This window comes from Mytilus edulis, chromosome 9 (genome assembly GCF_963676685.1).
Source record: "Mytilus edulis chromosome 9, xbMytEdul2.2, whole genome shotgun sequence".
NCBI classification, from domain to species: Eukaryota; Metazoa; Mollusca; class Bivalvia; order Mytilida; family Mytilidae; genus Mytilus; species Mytilus edulis.
In genome coordinates this window covers 64270335-64294243 of record NC_092352.1, presented here as the reverse complement: position 1 = coordinate 64294243, position 23909 = coordinate 64270335, and the positions used below count along the sequence as shown (strand labels likewise).

General features: G+C 35.8%; 1 long non-coding RNA gene across 1 annotated transcript; it reads left to right on the top strand.

Annotated features, from left to right (window-relative positions):
- Window positions 1-302: 302 nt before the first annotated feature.
- On the top strand, window positions 303-5537 carry LOC139490391 (uncharacterized). The gene is made up of 3 exons (XR_011656310.1): window positions 303-451; window positions 1337-1444; window positions 5397-5537. It is a non-coding gene; the product is annotated as an uncharacterized lncRNA (long non-coding RNA).
- The last annotated feature ends 18372 nt before the right edge of the window (window positions 5538-23909 follow it).

Below are 23909 nucleotides of genomic sequence, written 5' to 3'. Positions count from 1 at the left end.
TACTTGTCTATGAGTTTGCATTAAAAATTGAGGATTAATGCGCTCCATAGTATGCTAATTTTAGATTTCCAGAAAACCAGGTTTTTGTTTTGGAGTACTTCTATTTAAAGGTCAGTTATTTTGTTAGAAGGCTTTAAAGGTATGCTGAAAATTGGCATGTAGAAAGCTGAAACATGTACAATTCAGGATATACCTGGTTTCTATGAAGTTAAACTTAAGGTAAAAAATTTAGAAAGCTGTGAAAATTGCAAAATTTGGTTGAACAGATAGGGATTTATAATTGGTGGTCTGACACCTTTAACATAAACATGGTAAATAGATAGACAGCTGGTAATCATAATTGATTACGAAATAACCTGGAAGAAGAAATGAGTTAACTATTGATTATAACAGAGACGAGAATGCCATCGTGTTTGTTCTGCTAAAAAAAGCAGGAACATTGGAGTTTATGGTTAGATTTTAAATATTTCTTGTCTCCAAACTGGGTAAATTTGATATAGTAACAACCCCCCCCCCCCCCCCCTTTTTTTTAAATAACTCGAGAACCACACATCGCGCTCGCTTAACAAAGTAACCATAAGAAATAATTATTGCTAGTTTCAAGAATAATTAATCGTCAAAACTTATCCCCTCCCCGACATCAAAGGAAGTTAAATGTATTATCCCAAAATTAGACCAAATTATTATGATATAAGGACGTCTTGACAGGCTATTATTTTATTTTGTTTTGTTGGTTTTTTTTTTGCTTTGACGTCTTCCTCCTGTATGAAAAAAACATAATAGACCCCCCCCCCCTTTTTCCCCATAATATAGTTTTTTAAGAAGTCATAATTATTTGAACTACCCCTGAATATATTACAGTAAAACTGATAGTTTGATGACATTGTTTAAGACTATTGCCCTCAGGTCAGCCTAAACTGAGTTTAAAACTGTAATTTATTCATTTAAACAGTTCAAGACATGTACCTTCTGAAATGTGATTGCATCAAAATTAAACCTAAGGCATAACATACTTATTGTGCAGGAAGTGCCACCAAATAAATACTGATTTGTAAAATTAGATGATGATATTTGTGAAGTCAAAGATATTATAGCTAGTTATAACTGGTTTTAGATATAAATCTGAGTAAAAGGTTGATTTATATGTGCTCTTTCATGTTTAGATTATAATTTAAATTTAATCTTTTGAAGTTTTTTTTATAATATTAAGACATTAAAATCACAATTATTTATTTATACACAAAAAAATAATTTTTGTCCTTTTTTAGTTGAATGACTGTACACAAACATTATACACACATAATTTTGATAATTCTGTAATGTTTTTTTTCTATAGCCCCAGAATGTGACAAAAGACTTATTAATCCAGATTTACAAAAAATAGAAATAGTTCAGCTACTATAAGACTGCTATGACAAAAATTCTGCAGTTTCCAGAATTTGAGGTAGAGTATAGTTAGGAATAGTTTGATTATGCAAATGCTTAGTTTGTCATAAACAATTATGCCCTTGATACAAAAGCAGAGGAAACAAAAAAGTATGAAAATAGTTGAAAAAAGTAATCATTATTACCTAGTCATATACTGTAAATAGAAAAAGAGAAAAGCACTGGTTATGATTTGGTATTTTTAATAGCATTATCATTTGTCCATAACTTGGAATATATACTGGATTGAGCTTGACATTTATTTAATATCATTGACACATGGTTGCAAGAAATGAAAGATGGTAATTTAAACCTAGCAATTAAAGCTTTTGATTTGGTAGAATATGACTTTCTTTGTAGCTCGACATGTATGGATTTAGTGAGACTACTGTTAGTTTTTTTAAGTCGTACCTGAATAACAAAACGTATACATTTGTAATGTTAACTCTGAACAACAACATGTAAAATTTGGTGTTCCCCAATGTTCTATACCTTGTCCTCTATTGTTTGTGCTATTTATAAATGACCTTCCCTTATGCATTAAAAATTGTGAAACAGACCTATATCGTTGTATATGCTGATGACACCACTATTCATAAATCAGGGGGAAACATCTAGAAAATATAAATGATGATGTTCAAGAAGATTTATACAGGATTGAAGAGTGGTGTAAAATGAATAACATGTTCATAGATGCAAATGAAACAAAATGTTTGATTACTGGAACAAAGCAGAAACTATTCAGACTTTTGAACCAAACTTGATAATAAATTAAAGTATTACAAAATTCTTCATGTGAAAAAATATTAGTTTCAAAATTGACAGCCCACTAAGTAACTGGAGAAATCAAATTGACCAAGGTTGTGCTAATATATCATCCAGAATATACCATCTTTCTTAAATACATTTTTTTTTATATAACTGCAAGAAAACATAATACAATGGGTGTTCTGCCCCTAATTGACTACTGTTGTATTATTTGGGATGAATGTAAAAATTGACGGATAACAAGAATTTTAAAAATCCGAAAAAAGGGCAGCATGATAAATTCTAGATGCAGATCCGTTATCCCTCTTGGTATATAGGAGCACTATATTCTATGTTAACCTCCGACAGTAGGTATAAACAAATACTGTTGATAGACGGTATATACGAGCACTATATTCCATGTTAACCACCGACGGTAGGTACATGTATAGACAAATACTGGTGATAGACAGTATATAGGAGCACTATATTCTATGTTAACCACTGACGGTAGGTATAGCCAAATACTGTTGATAGACGGTATATAGGACCACTATATCTTATGTTAACCATCGACGGTAGGTATAGACAAATACTGGTGATAGACGGTATATAGGAGCACTATATTGTATGTTAACCACCGACGGTAGGTATAAACAAATACTGTTGATAGACGGTATATAGGAGCACTATATTGTATGTTAACCACCGACGGTAGGTATAAACAAATACTGTTGATAGACGGTATATAGGAGCACTATATTGTATGTTAACTACCGACAGTAGGTATAGACAAATACTGTTGATAGACGGTATATAGGAGCACTATATTGTATGTTAACTACCGACAGTAGGTATAAACAGATACTGTTGATAGACGGTATATAGGAGCACTAAATTGTATGTTAACCACCGACGGTAGGTATAGACAAATGCTGTTGATAGATGGTATATAGGAGCACTATATTGTATGTTAACTACCGACGGTAGGTATAGACAAATACTGTTGATAGAAGGTATATAGGAGCACTATATTGTATGTTAACTACCGACAGTAGGTATAGACACATACTGTTACTAGACGGTATATAGGAGCACTATATTGTATGTTAACCACCGACGGTAGGTATAGACAAATACTGTTGATAGACGGTATATGGGAGCACCATATTGTATGTTAACCACCAGCGGTAGGTATAGACATATACTGTTGATAGATGGTATATAGGAGCACTATATAATATGTTAACTACCGACAGTAGGTATAGACAAATACTGTTGATAGACACCAACGGTATATGGGAGCCCTATATTGTATGTTAACTACCCACGGTAGGTATAGACAAATACTGTTGATAGACGGTATATAGGAGCACTATATTGTATGTTAACTACCGACGGTAGGTATAGACAAATACTGTTGATAGACGGTATATAGGAGCACTATATTGTATTTTAACCACCGACGGCAGTAATAGACAAATACTGTTGATAGACGGTATATAGGAGCACTATATTGTATGTTAACCACCGACGGTAGGTATAGACAAATACTGGTGATAGACGGTATATAGGAACAACTACCGACAGTAGGTAAAGACAGATACTGTTGATAGACGGTATCAAAGAGCACTATATTGTATGTTAACCAGCGACGGTAGGTATAGACAAATACTGTTGATAGACGGTTTATGGGAGCACTATATTGTATGTTAACCACCGACGGTAGGTATAGACATATACTGTTGATAGACTGTATATAGGAGCACTATTTTGCATGTTAACCACTGACGATAGGTATAGACAAATACTGTTGATAGACGGTATATGGGAGCACTATATTGTATGTTAACCACCGACGGTAGGTATAGACAAATACTGTTGATAGACGGTATATACATTGTAGGAGCACTATATTGTATGTTAACCACCGATGGTAGGTATAGACAAATACTGTTGATAGACGGTATATAGAAGCACTATTTTGTATGTTAACTACCGACAGTAGGTATAGAGAAATACTGTTGATAGACGGTATATGGGAGCATTATATTGTATGTTAATCACCGACGGTAGGTATAGACATATACTGTTGATAGATGGTATATAGGAGCACTATATTGTATGTTAACTACCGACAGTAGGTATAGACAAATACTGTTGATAGACGGTTTATGGGAGCACTATATTGTATGTTAACCACCGACGGTCGGTATAGACAAATACTGTTGATAGCAGTATATGGGAGCATTATATTGTATGTTAACCACCGACGGTAGGTATAGACATATACTATTGATAGATGGTATATAGGAGCACTATATTGTATGTTAACTACCGACAGTAGGTATAGACAAATACTGTTGATAGACGGTATATGGGAGCACTATATTGTATGTTAAGTACCGACGGTAGGTATAGACATACTGTTGATAGATCGTATATAGGAGCACTATATTGTATATTAACTACCGACGGTAGGTATAGACAAATACTGTTGATAGACGGTATATAGGAGCACTATATTGTATGTTAACTACCGACGGTAGGTATAAACAAATACTGTTGATAGACGGTATATAGGAGCACTATATTGTATGTTAACTACCGACGGTAGGTATAGACAAATACTGTTGATAGACGGTATATGGGAGCATTATATTGTATGTTAACCACCGACGGTAGGTATAGACATATACTGTTGATAGATGGTATATAGGAGCACTATATTGTATGTTAACTACCGACAGTAGGTATAGACAAATACTGTTGATAGACGGTTTATGGGAGCACTATATTGTATGTTAACCACCGACGGTAGGTATAGACAAATACTGTTGATAGACGGTATATAGGAGGACTGTATTGTATGTTAACCACCGACGGTAGGTATAGACAAATACTGTTGATATACGGTATATAGGAGTATTGTATTTTATGTCAAACATCGACGATAGGTATGGACAAAATCCGACAAATACTGTATACAGACAGTGTATAGAAGTACTGTATTGTATGGTAAACACTGACGGTTGGTATGGACAATTTCTGTATCATGCATCGATTGTAAATAAAAGTATCATGTGAGTGACACAGGCTCATTGAAGCCTCTAGTTTTGATATTATTAATGTGGAGATCTGGTCTAATTTATCATTTTCTCTATTACATGCATGATAACTGCAACAATTGAATTGAAATAAAAGTGATAATATTTCTTTTGTAGGTTATCAAGATTTAGTGTTTCCATACAAGTGATAAAGATTGAACAACAAAAACATCTCAAACTTTACAGGACAGAGTACACTTTTTTCACTGTGCTTAGTTTTGTCTTTATGTCTAAATTATGATACCTTTAAAAAAAAACCAATAAAATTATGGAATAACATTTATTTCTATCTTATTAAGTGGAGTGAAGAAATAAGGGGTCATTGAAAACATAATAATATATTGCTATCATATATTGCAATATTGCAGATCAGCAGCCCATACATTTGCTATAGCACATAAATATGGGACCAATAATTTCAAGTTGCCTTTTAAAAAAGACCTTATTAATTTTATGCGAGATACCACCAAAGACCACTAGGTGTTGATCAAATGATATTGTAAATAAGAGGGTTGTCCAAAATATTTCCAACAGCTGTTTGATATACACTACCTTAATCAAACCACAATGGTAAAAAAACAGTTTTGGTCAGTCTTAAAAGAAGCAAATATAATTTAGAAAAAGTGCAAGCTGTTGATAAAAACTACAAATAACTGCCAGTCCTAAATGTGGGTGGAGATTACCATTTAGCACAAATGAGTTTCTGGACTAAAGAAAGTAATTTCGGCACAAACCGATTATACCCTTTCAAAAACTATGTGTAGTCCCTTTTATAAAAGTGGCAGATTATCTTTCTATCTAGAGTATCTATGACAACTAACTGCTGCTCCTAGTGACGTTAGTCTTTGGTTTTTGAAAAGATTGGATATATTGTCACAATTCTTTTCTAAGGTACCGGTCTGATAAACAGGAAGTTGCCAGATTAGCTACTAAATATATGCACACTGAAATATAGTCCCTTAAAATTCCCATGGCTGTGTACATGTTCAGATACGAACTATGAAAATTTTGTTTATATCTTTAGAGAAGTAAAATCAAGTATGTATTTCTTTAGTTTTGTCAAATTGCTGTCTTCTTTTGTCCTGTTATTAGGTAACAGTACTGATACAATACTGTAAAAATACGGAGATGTGGTATGATTGCCAATGAGACGCCTACATGTATCCACTGAAGTTCAAATAAAGTGGATGTAAGCGGTTATATGCAACCATACAGCCTTCAACAATGAGAAAAATCATATCAAATAGAGCCTTGTAAATAGGTGTTGATCAAATGATATTGTAAATAAGAGGGTTGTGTATTTCATGACGGTATAATACTAAACCCCTAACAGGAGGGATTGTGCCTGATATTCATATGATGAAGACATAATCTTTCAATCAGTTTAATTAAGGTCTGGTTCTGGCATGTCAATAACTGCTAGTAGTCTTGTTATTTATGTATTATTGTCATTTTGTTTATTTTCTTTTGTTTCATATTCTGACATCGGACTCGGACTTCTCTTAAACTGAGTTTTACTGTGCGTATTGTTTCGCGTTTGTTTTTTCTACATTGGCTACAGGTATAGGGGAGGGTTGAGATCTCAAAAAACATGTTTAATCCCGCCGCAATTTTGCGCCTGTCCCAAGTTAGGAGCCTCTGACCTTTGTTAGTCTTGTATGATTTATAATTTTAGTTTCTTGTGTATAATTCGGAGCTTAGTATGACGTCCATTATCACTGAACTAGTATACATATTTGTTTAGGGGCCAGCTGACGGACACCTCCGTGTGCGGGAGTTTCTCGCTACATTGAAGATCTATCGGTGGCCTTCGGCTGTTGTCTGCTCTATGGTCGGGTTGTTGTCTCCTTGACACATTCCCCATTTCCATACTCAATTTTATAGTATGATTTACATCTGCAATAATCACGAAACAATCAGAGACAAGTTTGGGTCTAAATCTGTATGTCCCACATAATCAAATTGACCGAAGAGAGAGGCGAAAGATACTAAAGGCTTATTCAAACACATAAGTCAATAATAAACTGACAAAACCACGGCAAAAAAAAAGAGAAAGATTAAAAAACCAACAACAGAATGCAAAACACAACAAAGAACATCACAGACTGAACAAAACGAACCTCGCCAAAAAACTGGTGTGACCAAATGACTAATTTATCTCAGCCTTACATTATATAGCAGACCCTTTATTATACCAAACCAAACAAAGTTCTTTATGGTACAATGTTTTTGATCCATCGGTCTGTCAGTCCTGTTCTCGTTATTGCAACTCCTCTTAAACCACATAACAGAGTTTTATAAATTTTTGTAGATAATGAGGAAATTATGAAATTATCAATTCATTGCTTTTCTATATACTCCTACAACAGTTTGTCATAAAATCTGTCTAAAGACCACAACAGAGTTTCATGAATTTTTTAGATAGTTAGGACCTGCTATGTAAATGTGCATATTGGCAGAAAATCATGATTAATTTTGTTATGCCCCACCTACGATAGTAAATGGGCATTAGTTTTCCGGTCTATGCGTCTGCTCCTTCGTCCGTTTTCTCGCTTCAGGTTAAATGTTTTGGTCAAGGTAGTTTTTGTTGAAGGTCAGGTCCAATAAACTTGAAACTTAGTACATATGTTTCCAATAATATGTTTTTTTTCTAAGCTTAATGCCAAAGAAGGTTTTTTTCCCCTATTTCACGGTCCACTGAACAAAGAAAATGATAGGGCAAGTGGGGAACGGTGTACGATGGACACATTCTTGTTTTTGTCGAGCTTGCGACTTTTGTCGCAGAAAGCTCTGAATTGGAATGGTGATCCGGCGGCGGCGGCGACAGTGTTAGTTCACTTCTTAAAAGCTTTATATTTTAGTCGGCGAACGACCTGGATGCTCCATACTTTGAATACAGATGCCTTAAGTTTGGAAGTTTCCGTCTGTCACATGTCCATTGTCCTTGAACTCATTTTCATGGTTCAGTGACTACTCGAAAAAAAGTTAAGAGTTTTTGTAATTTCTCTCATATTATGGGTAACTATGTTTAGTATTTGCGTACCTTGGTCAGCATGCCCATCAGACAGTTTTCACTTGACCTCGCCATCATTTCATGGATCAGTGAAAAGGGTTAAGTTTTTGGTGGTCAAGTCTATATCTCAGATACCATATGAAATATGTCTTGTATATTTGGTGTATGGAAGGATTGTAAGGTGTACATGTCCAACTGGCAGGTGTCATCTGATCTTGACCTCATTTCCTTGGTTCAATGGTCAAAGTTAAGCTTTTGAGTTTTGTTCGTTTTTTCTAATACTATATGCAATAGGTCAACTTTATTTGGTGTCTGGAAATATCTTATGATGTCAGTCTCGCAAGTCTCATTTGACCTTGACCTCATTTTCGAGGTTCATTGTTCAGTGTTTAGTTTTTGTGCCAAGTGTCATCTGACCTTGACCTGATTTGTATTGAATGATTGTAAGGTGTAAATGTATTCCTCATTTTGGTCATATGACCTTGATCTCATTTTCTTTGGTCATGTTATTAATAAGTTTATGTGATAATTGTAGTAAAACTTTATATTTAGGTCTATCAACATAAATAAGGCGAGAAATTTCAACGTGTGTACTCTTGTTAGGAATTAGGAACTATGCCTTCTGAACTTAGAATTTCGGCCTAAATATACTTCTGCATATCTTCTGAAATTACACAACAGAATTTCATGCGTGTTTGAACTAAATAATCTGTTGAAATTTTGTTTGCTTAGTGACAATGTCGGGCTGTGAAGTATGTGAGCGTGCTCACAAAGGTTCTTTGATTACACACAGTCAATGCATTGTCTGTGCTTCCCAGATACAGTCTGTATGCATTTTCTTTGTTGTAAATTAAATTAAGTTTATGTATTGTACGTCGTTCTTAGTCTTTATACATTGTTTATATGCTTTGCCTATGAGTCTAAGATACTTCTATTGTCGGTATATCTTAGATTTAGTCGGTTAACACTGTCAATGGGTCAGAGACACAGTATGTATGCATTGTAAGTTGTTCCAAGTTGAAATAAAAGTCTGTATGTTTTGCCTGTTACTGCAAGATACAGTGTGTGCACTGCCTGTGGCTCTTATATACAGTCTGTATGCATTTTCTGTATGCTTTATCTATGGGTCTAATTTTATATACAGTCTGTATACAAACTGTATCTCTGACCCATATACAGTGTCCAAAACAACTCTGTTTTAAGATCTCTAACCCATATACAGTGTGAAAATGATCTTTGGTTCTAAGATGCATTTTGTTTGATTGGCTGAATGCTTAGTATATATTGGTTTCGATATATGGTCTGTATGTATTGTATGGATCTTATATATTTGTATTTTTTTCCATCTGATGAGTAAGCCTTTTTCAACTGATTTTTATATTTCGTTCTTATGTTGTACTGTTACACCAAAGTCCCAGGTTATTGGAGGTTTGGGATCCCGCTAACATGTTTAACCCCGCCACATTCTCTATGTATGTGCCTGTCCCAAGTTAGGAGACTGTAATTCAGTGGTTGTCGTTTGTTTATATGTTACATATTTGTTTTTCGTTCATTTTTTTTTATATAAATTAGGTCGTTAGTTTTTTCGTTTAAATTGTTTCACATTGTCATTTCGGGACTTGTTATAGGTGACTATGCGGTATGGGCTGTGCTCATTGTTGAAGGCCGTACGGTGACCTATAGTTGTCAATTTCTGTGCCATTTTGGTCTCTTGTGGAGAGTTGTCAGTAGTCTTTGTGGGACAGAATGAACCCATAAAGGTGGACGTCGGACGCTGACGCTATATTTGGACCTGGGTGTGAATGCCGACGCCATATTTGGGCCTTAACACGGACGCCATGGTCGACCATGAAATCGGGACGCGAATTTCAAGTTGGACCGTATGATTCGGACATCGAGACACCGACGCCATATTTGGGCTTGGACACTATACCTTAATGTTATACCAGTAACGAATTATAAAATTCGTAATAACGATTTAAATTCGTGATTTCGAATTCAAATTATATTTGTGGGAGGTCCTATGGGCGTCCGTAGCTCAGTTTCCGACTTATTTGAACCACTTAATTAATATCCTATGGTCCTGTTTAACCTGACATCTCAAATAATTAGATTAAGAGATAAAGCACATCTGGTGATTAAAAATAAGTATCTTTATACACTTTCTTTCAATAACATGTTTACAGGTGTACACTTTTTTATTTGGTTCTAATTAACGGACACCAATTATAAAAATATAGTCTGTGACATTAAATAATTATCTTTATCTTTTAGATAAGCATGACAACCGTAAACATTGAGTAGTATTGCATTCCAACTCATTTCAACCACATATAATTACTATCATATGATTAGGATTTCAACCCAAATGATTAACTAAAACCACGTCAGGTCATTTAAAAATGTTTCTCATTTAACATAATCTTAACTATATATTTGAAAATTCCACGGTCGTAGTTGGTTTTTATCTTCAAAAATTACACGGATAATATATTTAATCAATCAATATTTATATACAAGGAGTTTGGATTGGGTTTACAGAATAGAGAATAATGGACGAAAAAATAAATAAAGAATGATATGGGCGAGAAAAATAAAGAATAAAGAAATATGACCAAAATAAATATAAAGAATAGTGAAATAGGGACTGGTAAAATATATCGAATAGAGAAATATACGGCTGCTTAAATATAAGGAATTAAGAATTATGGGATGTTAAACTATAAAAAAATTATAAAGGAATACAAACAAATACGACTGTTACAGTATATAATTGCAGTAGCATTTTTTGTTTGTTTGTGCACGTGCAAGAATTATGTCCGTGCAGAGAAACAAGAACCGGTTTGAACCGGTATAAATGAGATGATTCTGGCTCTGTAGGTGGCCGGCTCTTAGCATACGGTCCAATCAAACAAGTTTTATGTCTATATAGTCCTTAACATAAAATTATGATGAAGATTACTAAATGCTTAAGGAAGAAAGATGATCAGGAGGATTCATTAATTATACAGAAACACAAAAAATTGTATTGACTATAATAATTATTTCAACCGTATAGAAGATAAATTAGTCTACTGTACTTATATAGTTATACACAACACATTTTAGCCTATTGCAAGGCAAAATTTATGTTCCTATCCAATATACCCTTTATCCCGCGGGGTGGCCTCTTTTACAAGACCTATACCTATTGTATTTATGGTAACGTGTTCTAAACATTCATGAATTATTTGCCACTGGACGTTAAGCAATCAATTACTATTTCCGTTTATTTCCTTAAATACGGCTTTGAGTATAACAAAGCTGTAAGAGAGATACTAAAGGTTTCACTGGAATTAACACTATGGACGAGTTTTGTTTATTTATTAATAGCGAAAACTCGCTTTCATCCATCGTTTGAAAATAACGTACGTGGCAATTTCAAAGTGCGCCTTGCAAAACGCTATACGTTGGATGGATCGTGGGAATGTTCATTGAAGGTGTCGTTCATACCGGAATTAGAAGCCTAAACGAGACGTATGTACTTCTGTTCCGATTTCGTGCACCAGTCGTACGTTAGGGAAAATCTCTCCATATTCTCCAGTCGATACGATTAAATAAGATATTACGGACGTGACGTTTGGGAAACCAGTCTATTTCACGGTAACCAGGAATGAATTGTATCACATCGAATTTGTTTTGAGATACGATCATCTTCAAATATGTCGTCTAAAAGATGACCATGTATTTCTCTTGCTATATTTTTGAAGGAAGTGAAGTAAATCTATAAGAGGAAACTACTCAATGTCATTTAGGAAATTACGAGTATGTTTAATTGCAATATTTGCTGTTAAGTGCATGTGTGGCCGCACGATCTTCAAAGACATATAAGAAGTAAGCATTCTTCCGATGAGCCACTATACCACCCAGGTGTTACCCAGCAGAAACAAAAGCAGCAACAGCAGCAGCAGAAAAAGAAGCAGCAGAAGCAAAAGCAGCAGCAGAAGGCTTTCGTGTTTAGACACCCTTCTACCATGATTGTGTCCGGTCCAACCTCCTGCGATAAAACTTATTTTATGTTATTTGTTTCAACACATAAAAAAACTGTGAAGTCCTAGTCCAGACAGGATCGTTTGGTTGTATAAAAGGTGGCAACCTCTTTACGAGGAAATACAACGAACATGCAGTGCTTCCACGCGTTGAATTCATTCGTGGAATTCCTTTTGATCTCGAAAGGGACGATTTTTTCGATCCAAACATTCGAAACATGATCCTATTAGATGACCTCATGTCGACATCGGACAAAGACTCCAGAATAAATGATTTGTTTACGGAAGGGTGTCACCATAGGAATTTATCGGTCGTCGTTTTTAATCAGAATTTATACTTTGGCAAAGACCCCACCCAGAGACGAAACTGTCATTATCTCATTCTCTTTAATAACCCCATTGATCGACAGCCCATCGTGACTCTTGGCCGACAGATGTATCCTTCTCGAGGGGACTTCTTTCTCCGGAAATTTGAAGAGGCAAAGAGGACACCTTTCGTGTACTTTCTTGTTGACCTAAAAGCTAGAACCCCAGAAGCCTCCAGATTGCACACAGAGGTCTTGCAGGTCGGTCAAGGAGAGACACCAGACGGACAGAGGGATGACGACCGTCTCTCGAATACTTTTGAAGACGATAGTTCGGTCTCATCAGACGAAGATATTGCCGACGAGACAACACATAGTTCGTCAGAGGATGCTGAAACACGGAAAGATCTCATCGCCTGTCAGGATTGTGGAGTACTTAGTGTTTGCTCACCTACGTGGATTAGAAGCCCAACGTCAGCAAGGTTGTGGGAATAAAAACGGCATTGCCCTTAACGATGACCGGGAAAGATGTAGAGGATGCTTTGAGTGGATTGCCCGTGACCGTTTGCTGTGCAGAAGACTTGCCTATATATGTGAGCGACAGGCGTAGAAGGTTTGTGGTCAATACGGACAACTGTGATCAAAAGGGGAGTCATTGGGTTGCATTTCATTTCCCCGCATCGGGTCCATCAGAATTTTTCGACTCCTTAGAACGATTACCGGAAAAGTACCAACGCTATTTCAGAAATGTACTCATCGTCAATGGACCGAAATACTGTGTGGTTTGCAATCAAATCCAACCCAATGATTCAGATACATGTGGCCTGTATTGCATTTATTACGTCAAATTGAGATGTCGGGACTCGAGATGAAGGACATTATCAACAACTTTTCATCCACTGACACGATTCAGAATGACAGTAAACTCGTAGCTCTATTTGGTTAAATGAAAAATAATGATACAAAAAAAAAATAATGAAAAAAGAAAGAAAAAAAAACAGAAGAAAAGAAAAAAAATAATCTTAAAACACCTACATGGATGTATAGCAGGTCTCAAGTCTTGAAAAACTCTTTCTAGGGTCACTAAAAGTATCCACCCTGGAGGGTAGCCTGGTCAAAAATTAAGATATAGCGTCCAGGATTTAAGCCCAAATATGGCGTCGGCGTCTCGATGTCCGAGTAACATGTTCCAATCCGAAGTTTGCGTCTTGATTTCAGGGTCGACTATGGCGTCCACTTTAAGGCCCAAATATGGCGTCGGCGTCTGCGCCAACTTTCGAATATGGCGTCAGCGTCCGACGTCCACCTTAATGGGGGTCATTCTGTCCCACAAACACTACTGTTGTCTCATTGGCAATCATACAACATCTACTTTTTTATATTATATATATATTATCTATACGTATATATTTTCCATATACGAATTTTACATGTTTAGATGATGCAATGAAAATTCAGAAGATATGTGGTAATATTGCCAATGGGAAACTTATCCACCAAAGACAAACGAATGTGAATCAGCCATGAGTTACACATATGTATTCATGTAAAATGCTATTCAAATCCATTCCTGACTAGATGTGACGAAAAACGAAAACTAACAGCCCGATTAATGCTGAAACGATAAACGTAAAATCAGTATTAAAGACAGCAACCAATAACAATACAGTGCTCCTATATATCGTCTACCAACAGTATTTATCTATACCTACCGTCGGTGGTTAACATGCAATACAGTACTCCAATGTACCGTATATCAACAGTATTTGTCTATACCTACCATCGGTGGTTAACATACAATATAGTGCTCCTTTATACCGTCTATCAACAGTATTTGTCTATACCTACTGTCGGTAGTTAACATACAGTATAATGCTCCTATACACCGTATAACAACAGTATTTGTCTGTACCTACCGTCGGTGGTTAACATACAATATAGTGCTCCTATATACCGTCTATCACCAGTATTTGTCTATACCTACCGTCGATGATTAACATACGATATAGTGCTATTATATATACCGTCTATCAAGAGTTTTAGTCTATACCTACTGTTGGTAGTTAACATACAATATAGTGCTCCTATATACCGTCTATCAACATTATTTGTCTATACCTACTGTCGGTAGTTAACATGCAATATAATGCTCCTATATACCGTCTATTATCAGTATTTTTCTAAACCTACCGTCGATAGTTAACATGCGATATAGTGCTCCTATATACCGTCTACCAACAGTATTTATAATGAAATTCAAAACAGTGTGGCTGTGGCCATTGATTGACACATTAAATTCATCCATTGACTGGGACAATTAAGGTGAACGTTTGTATGTAACTACCACTGCTCACTATGTACTTTTTAAAGACACTTAAACTATTGGGTCACCAAAGGTTCTCAACAACTTAATAAAGTAATTCGAAAAACTAATCAGAAATAACACGGTGTTTTGATTTATATCAATTATATAAATCAAAACATAAAAGTTATTCCTGATTATTTTTTTGAATTATTTTATAATTAAAGGCGTTAATAAGAAACCTTTGGTGACCCCACAGTTTAAATGTCTATCGTAGGTACGTCGTGAACAGTGGTCGTTACAGACAAACGTTCATGTAAATTGTCCCAGTCAATGGATGAATTTAATGTGTCAATCAATGGCCACAGCCACACTGTTTTGAATTTCATTCTATCTATACCTACCGTCGGTGGTTAAAATGCAATACAGTACTCCTATTCACCGTATATCAACAGTATTTGTCTATACCTACCGTCAGTGGTTAACATACGAATTAGTACTCCTTCACACCGTCTATTAATAGTATTTGTCTATACCTACCGTTGGTGGTTAACATGCAATATAATGCTCCTATATCCCGTCTATTATCAGTATTTTTCTAAACCTACCGTCGGTAGTTAACATGCGATATAGTGCTCCTATATACCGTCTACCAACAGTATTTATCTATACATACCGTCGGTGGTTAACATGCAATACAGTACTCCTATTTACCGTATATCAACAGTATTTGGCTATACCTACCGTCGGTGGTTAACATACAATATAGTGCTCCTACATACCGTCTATCAACAATATTTGTCTATACCTACTGTCGGTAGTTAACATACAATATAGTGCTCCTATATACCGTCGATCAACAGTATTTGTCTAATACCTACTGTCGGTAGTTAACATACAATATAGTGCTCCTATATACCGTCTATCAACAGTATGTGTCTATACCTACCGTCGGTAGTTAACATACAATATAGAGCTCCTATATACCGTCTATCAACAGTATGTGTCTATACCTACCGTCGGTAGTTAACATACAATATAGAGCTATATACCGTCTATCAACAGTATTTGTCTATACCTACTGTTGGTAGTTAACATACAGTATAGTGCTCCTATACATCGTATATCAACAGTATTTGTCTGTACCTACCGTCGGTGGTTAACATACAATACAGTGCTCCATTACACAGTCTATTGACAGTTGTCTATTATACCTACCGTCGGTGATTAACATGCAATATAGTGTTCCTATATACCGTCTATCAACATAATTTATCTACACCTACAGTCGGTGATTAACATGCAATAAAATGCTCCTATATACCGTCTATTATTTTATTTTTTTCTAAACCTACCGTCGGTAGTTAACATGCGATATAGTGCTCCTATATACCGTCTATCACCAGTATTTGTCTATACCTACTGTCGGTAGTTAACATACAATATAGTGCTCCCATATACCGTCTATCAACAGTATTTGTCTACACCTACTGTCGGTAGTTAACATACAATATAGTGCTCCTATATACCATCTATCAACAGTATATGTCTATACCTACCGTCGGTGGTTAACATACAATATAATGCTCCCATATACCGTCTATCAACAGTATTTGTCTATACCTACTGTCGGTAGTTAACATACAATATAGTGCTTCTATATACCATCTATCAACAGTATTTGTCTATACCTACCGTCGGTGGTTAACATACAATATAGTGCTCCTGCAATGTATATACCGTCTATCAACAGTATTTGTCTATACCTACCGTCGGTGGTTAACATACAATATAGTGCTCCTATATACCGTCTATCAAGAGTTTTAGTCTATACCTACTGTCGGTAGTTAACATACAATATAGTGCTCCTATATACCGTCTATCACCAGTATTTGTCTATACCTACTGTCGGTAGTTAACATACAATATAGTGCTCCTATATACCGTCTATCACCAGTATTTGTCTATACCTACTGTCGGTAGTTAACATACAATATAGTGTTCCTATATACCGTCTATCAACAGTATTTGTCTATACCTACTGTCGGAAGGTAACATACAATATAGTGCACCTATATACCGTCTATCAACAGTATTTGTCTATACCTACCGTCGGTGGTTAACATACAATATAGTGCTCCTATATACCGTCTATCAGCAGTATTTGTCTATACCTACCGTCGGTGGTAAACATACAATATAGTGCTCCTATATACCGTCTATCAGCAGTATTTGTCTATACCTACCGTCGGTGGTAAACATACAATATAGTGCTCCTATATATCGTCTATCACCAGTATTTGTCTATACCTGTAGTTAACATACACTATAGTGCTCCTATATACCGTCTATCACCAGTATTTGTCTATACCTACCGTTGGTGATTAACATACGATATAGTGCTATTACATATACCGTCTATCAAGAGTTTTAGTCTTTACATACTGTTGGTAGTTAACATACAATACAGTGCTCCTATATACCGTCTATCAACAGTATTTGTCTATACCTACTGTCGGTAGTCAACATACAATATAGTGCTCCTACATGTGTATATACCGTCTATCAACAGTATTTGTCTATACCTACCGTCGGTGGTTAACATACAATATAGTGCTCCTATATACCGTCTATCAAGAGTTTTAGTCTATACCTACTGTTGGTAGTTAACATACAATATAGTGCTCCTATATACCGTCTATCAACAGTATTTGTCTATACCTACCGTCGGTGGTTAACATGCATTATAGTCCTCCTATATACTGTCTATCAACAGTATTTGTCTATACTTCCCGTTGATGGTTAACATGCCATACAGTACTCCCATATATCGTCTATCAACAGTATTTGTCTATACCTACTGTCGGTAGTTAACATACAATATAGTGCTTCTATATACCATCTATCAACAGTATTTTTCTCTACCTACCGTCGGTGGTTAACATACAATATAGTGCTCCTACAATGTATATACCGTCTATCAACAGTATTTGTCTATACCTACCGTCGGTGGTTAACATACAATATAGTGCTCCTATATACCGTCTATCAAGAGTTTTAGTCTATACCTACTGTCGGTAGTTAACATACAATATAGTGCTCCTATATACCGTCTATCACCAGTATTTGTCTATACCTACTGTCGGTAGTTAACATACAATATAGTGCTCCTATATACCGTCTATCACCAGTATTTGTCTATACCTACTGTCGGTAGTTAACATACAATATAGTGTTCCTATATACCGTCTATCAACAGTATTTGTCTATACCTACTGTCGGAAGGTAACATACAATATAGTGCACCTATATACCGTCTATCAACAGTATTTGTCTATACCTACGGTCGGTGGTTAACATACAATATAGTGCTCCTATATACCGTCTATCAGCAGTATTTGTCTATACCTACCGTCGGTGGTAAACATACAATATAGTGCTCCTATATATCGTCTATCACCAGTATTTGTCTATACCTGTAGTTAACATACAATATAGTGCTCCTATATACCGTCTATCACCAGTATTTGTCTATACCTACCGTCGGTGATTAACATACGATATAGTGCTATTACATATACCGTCTATCAAGAGTTTTAGTCTTTACATACTGTTGGTAGTTAACATACAATACAGTGCTCCTATATACCGTCTATCAACAGTATTTGTCTATACCTACTGTCGGTAGTCAACATACAATATAGTGCTCCTACATGTGTATATACCGTTTATCAACAGTATTTGTCTATACCTACCGTCGGTGGTTAACATACAATATTGTGCTCATATATACCGTCTATCAAGAGTTTTAGTCTATACCTACTGTTGGTAGTTAACATACAATATAGTGCTCCTATATACCGTCTATCAAGAGTTTTAGTCTATACCTACTGTTGGTAGTTAACATACAATATAGTGCTCCTATATACCGTCTATCAACAGTATTTGTCTATACCTACCGTCGGTGGTTAACATGCATTATAGTCCTCCTATATACTGTCTATCAACAGTATTTGTCTATACTTACCGTTGGTGGTTAACATGCCATACAGTACTCCTATATACCGTATATCAACAGTACCTGTCTATACCTACCATCGGTGGTTAACAAGCATTACAGTACTCCTATATACCGTCTATCAATACTATTTTTCACTACCTACCGTCGGTGGTTAACATATAATACAGTGCACCTATATATCGTCTATTATCAGTATTTTTCTAAACCTACCATCGGTGGTTAACATGCAATATAGTGCTCCTATATACTGTCTATCAACACTATGTTTCTAACCTGTTTCTATACCCACCGTCGGTGGTTAACATACAATACAGTGCACCTATATACCGTATATCAACAGTATTTGTCTATACCTATCGTCGGTGGTTAACATGCAATATAGTCCTCCTATATACTGTCTATCAACAGTATTTAGTCTATACCTACCGTCGGTGGTTAACATGACATATAGTACTCCTATATACCGTATATCAACAGTACCTGTTTATACCTACCATCGGTGGTTAACAAGCAATACAGTACTCCTATATACCGTATATCAAAAGTATTTGTCTATACCTACCGTCGGTGGTTAACGTAAAATATAGTGCTGTCTATTAAAATCATGTGTCTATACATACTGTCGGTGGTAAACATACAATAAAGTGCTCCTATAAACCGTATATCAACAGTTTTCATTTATACCTACCGTCGATGGTCAATATAACGTATTATATGGTCCGTATATAGTGCTCATATATACCGTCTGTCAAAAGTATCTGAATTTACCTACCGTAGGTAGTTAACATACAATATAGTGCTTCTATATACCGTCTATCACCAGTATTTGTCTATACCTACCGTCGGTGGTTAACAGACAATATAATGCTCCCATATACCGTCTATCAACAGTATTTATCTATACCTACTGTCGGTAGTTAACATTCAATATAGTGCTTCTATATACCGTCTATCAACAGTATTTGTCTATACCTACCGTCGGTGGTTAACATACAATATAGTGCTCCTACAATGTATATACCGCCTATCAACAGTATTTGTCTATACCTACCGTCGGTGGTTAACATACAATATAGTGCTCCTATATACCGTCTATCACCAGTATTTGTCTATACCTACTGTCGGTAGTTAACATACAATATAGTGCTCCTATATACGTCTATAACCAGTATTTGTCTATACCTACCGTCGGTGATTAACATACAATATAGTGCTCCTACAATGTATATACCGCCTATCAACAGTATTTGTCTATACCTACCGTCGGTGATTAACATACGATATAGTGCTATTACATATACCGTCTATCAAGAGTTTTAGTCTTTACCTACTGTTGGTAGTTAACATACAATACAGTGCTCCTATATACCGTCTATCAACAGTATTTGTCTATACCTACTGTCGGTAGTTAACATACAATATAGTGCTCCTACATGTGTATATACCGTCTATCAACAGTATTTGTCTATACCTACCGTCGGTGGTTAACATACAATATAGTGCTCCTATATACCGTCTATCAAGAGTTTTAGTCTATACCTACTGTCGGTAGTTAACATACAATATAGTGCTCCTATATACCGTCTATCACCAGTATTTGTCTATACCTACTGTCGGTAGTTAACATACAATATAGTGCTCCTATATACCGTCTATCACCAGTATTTGTCTATACCTACTGTCGGTAGTTAACATACAATATAGTGTTCCTATATACCGTCTATCAACAGTATTTGTCTATACCTACTGTCGGAAGGTAACATACAATATTGCACCTATATACCGTCTATCAACAGTATTTGTCTATACCTACGGTCGGTGGTTAACATACAATATAGTGCTCCTATATACCGTCTATCAGCAGTATTTGTCTATACCTACCGTCGGTGGTAAACATACAATATAGTGCTCCTATATATCGTCTATCACCAGTATTTGTCTATACCTGTAGTTAACATACAATATAGTGCTCCTATATACCGTCTATCACCAGTATTTGTCTATACCTACCGTCGGTGATTAACATACGATATAGTGCTATTACATATACCGTCTATCAAGAGTTTTAGTCTTTACATACTGTTGGTAGTTAACATACAATACAGTGCTCCTATATACCGTCTATCAACAGTATTTGTCTATACCTACTGTCGGTAGTCAACATACAATATAGTGCTCCTACATGTGTATATACCGTCTATCAACAGTATTTGTCTATACCTACCGTCGGTGGTTAACATACAATATTGTGCTCATATATACCGTCTATCAAGAGTTTTAGTCTATACCTACTGTTGGTAGTTAACATACAATATAGTGCTCCTATATACCGTCTATCAAGAGTTTTAGTCTATACCTACTGTTGGTAGTTAACATACAATATAGTGCTCCTATATACCGTCTATCAACAGTATTTGTCTATACCTACCGTCGGTGGTTAACATGCATTATAGTCCTCCTATATACTGTCTATCAACAGTATTTGTCTATACTTACCGTTGGTGGTTAACATGCCATACAGTACTCCTATATACCGTATATCAACAGTACCTGTCTATACCTACCATCGGTGGTTAACAAGCATTACAGTACTCCTATATACCGTCTATCAATACTATTTTTCTCTACCTACCGTCGGTGGTTAACATATAATACAGTGCACCTATATATCGTCTATTATCAGTATTTTTCTAAACCTACCATCGGTGGTTAACATGCAATATAGTGCTCCTATATACTGTCTATCAACACTATGTTTCTAACCTGTTTCTATACCCACCGTCGGTGGTTAACATACAATACAGTGCACCTATATACCGTATATCAACAGTATTTGTCTATACCTATCGTCGGTGGTTAACATGCAATATAGTCCTCCTATATACTGTCTATCAACAGTATTTAGTCTATACCTACCGTCGGTGGTTAACATGACATATAGTACTCCTATATACCGTATATCAACAGTACCTGTTTATACCTACCATCGGTGGTTAACAAGCAATACAGTACTCCTATATACCGTATATCAAAAGTATTTGTCTATACCTACCGTCGGTGGTTAACGTAAAATATAGTGCTGTCTATTAAAATCATGTGTCTATACATACTGTCGGTGGTAAACATACAATAAAGTGCTCCTATAAACCGTATATCAACAGTTTTCATTTATACCTACCGTCGATGGTCAATATAACGTATTATATGGTCCGTATATAGTGCTCATATATACCGTCTGTCAAAAGTATCTGAATTTACCTACCGTAGGTATTTAACATACAATATAGTGCTTCTATATACCGTCTATCACCAGTATTTGTCTATACCTACCGTCGGTGGTTAACAGACAATATAATGCTCCCATATACCGTCTATCAACAGTATTTATCTATACCTACTGTCGGTAGTTAACATTCAATATAGTGCTTCTATATACCGTCTATCAACAGTATTTGTCTATACCTACCGTCGGTGGTTAACATACAATATAGTGCTCCTACAATGTATATACCGCCTATCAACAGTATTTGTCTATACCTACCGTCGGTGGTTAACATACAATATAGTGCTCCTATATACCGTCTATCACCAGTATTTGTCTATACCTACTGTCGGTAGTTAACATACAATATAGTGCTCCTATATACGTCTATAACCAGTATTTGTCTATACCTACCGTCGGTGATTAACATACGATATAGTGCTATTACATATACCGTCTATCAAGAGTTTTAGTCTTTACCTACTGTTGGTAGTTAACATACAATACAGTGCTCCTATATACCGTCTATCAACAGTATTTGTCTATACCTACTGTCGGTAGTTAACATACAATATAGTGCTCCTACATGTGTATATACCGTCTATCAACAGTATTTGTCTATACCTACCGTCGGTGGTTAACATACAATATTGTGCTCCTATATATACCGTCTATCAAGAAATTTAGTCCATACCTACTGTTGGTAGTTAACATACAATATAATGCTCCTATATACCGTCTATCAAGAGTTTTAGTCTATACCTACTGTTGGTAGTTAACATACCATATAGTGCTCCTATATACCGTCTATCAACAGTATTTGTCTATACCTACCGTCGGTGGTTAACATGCAATATAGTCCTCCTATATACTGTCTATCAACAGTATTTGTCTATACCTACCGTTGGTGGTTAACATGCCATACAGTACTCCTATATATCGTCTATCAACAGTATTTGTCTGTACCTACCGTCGGTGGTTAACATGCCATACAGTACTCCTATATGCTGTATATCAACAGTACCTGTCTATACCTACCATCGGTGGTTAACAAGCATTACAGTACTCCTATATACCGTCTATCAATACTATTTTTCTCTACCTACCGTCGGTGGTTAACATATAATACAGTGCACCTATATACCGTCTATTATCAGTATTTTTCTAAACCTACCATCGGTGGTTAACATGCAATAGAGTGCTCCTATATACCGTCTATCAACACTATGTTTCTAATCTGTTTCTATACCCACCGTCGGTGGTTAACATGCAATACAGTGCACCTATATACCGTATATCAACAGTATTTGTCTATACCTATCGTCGGTGGTTAACATGCAATATAGTCCTCCTATATACTGTCTATCAACAGTATTTAGTCTATACCTACCGTCGGTGGTTAACATGACATATAGTACTCCTATATACCGTATATCAACAGTACCTGTTTATACCTACCATCGGTGGTTAACAAGCAATACAGTACTCCTATATACCGTATATCAAAAGTATTTGTCTATACCTACCGTCGGTGGTTTACGTAAAATATAGTGCTGTCTATTAAAATTATGTGTCTATACATACTGTCGGTGGTTAACATACAATAAAGTGCTCCTATAAACCGTCTATCAAAAGTTTTCATTTAGACCTACCGTCGATGGTCAATATAACGTATTATATGGTCCGTATACAGTGCTCA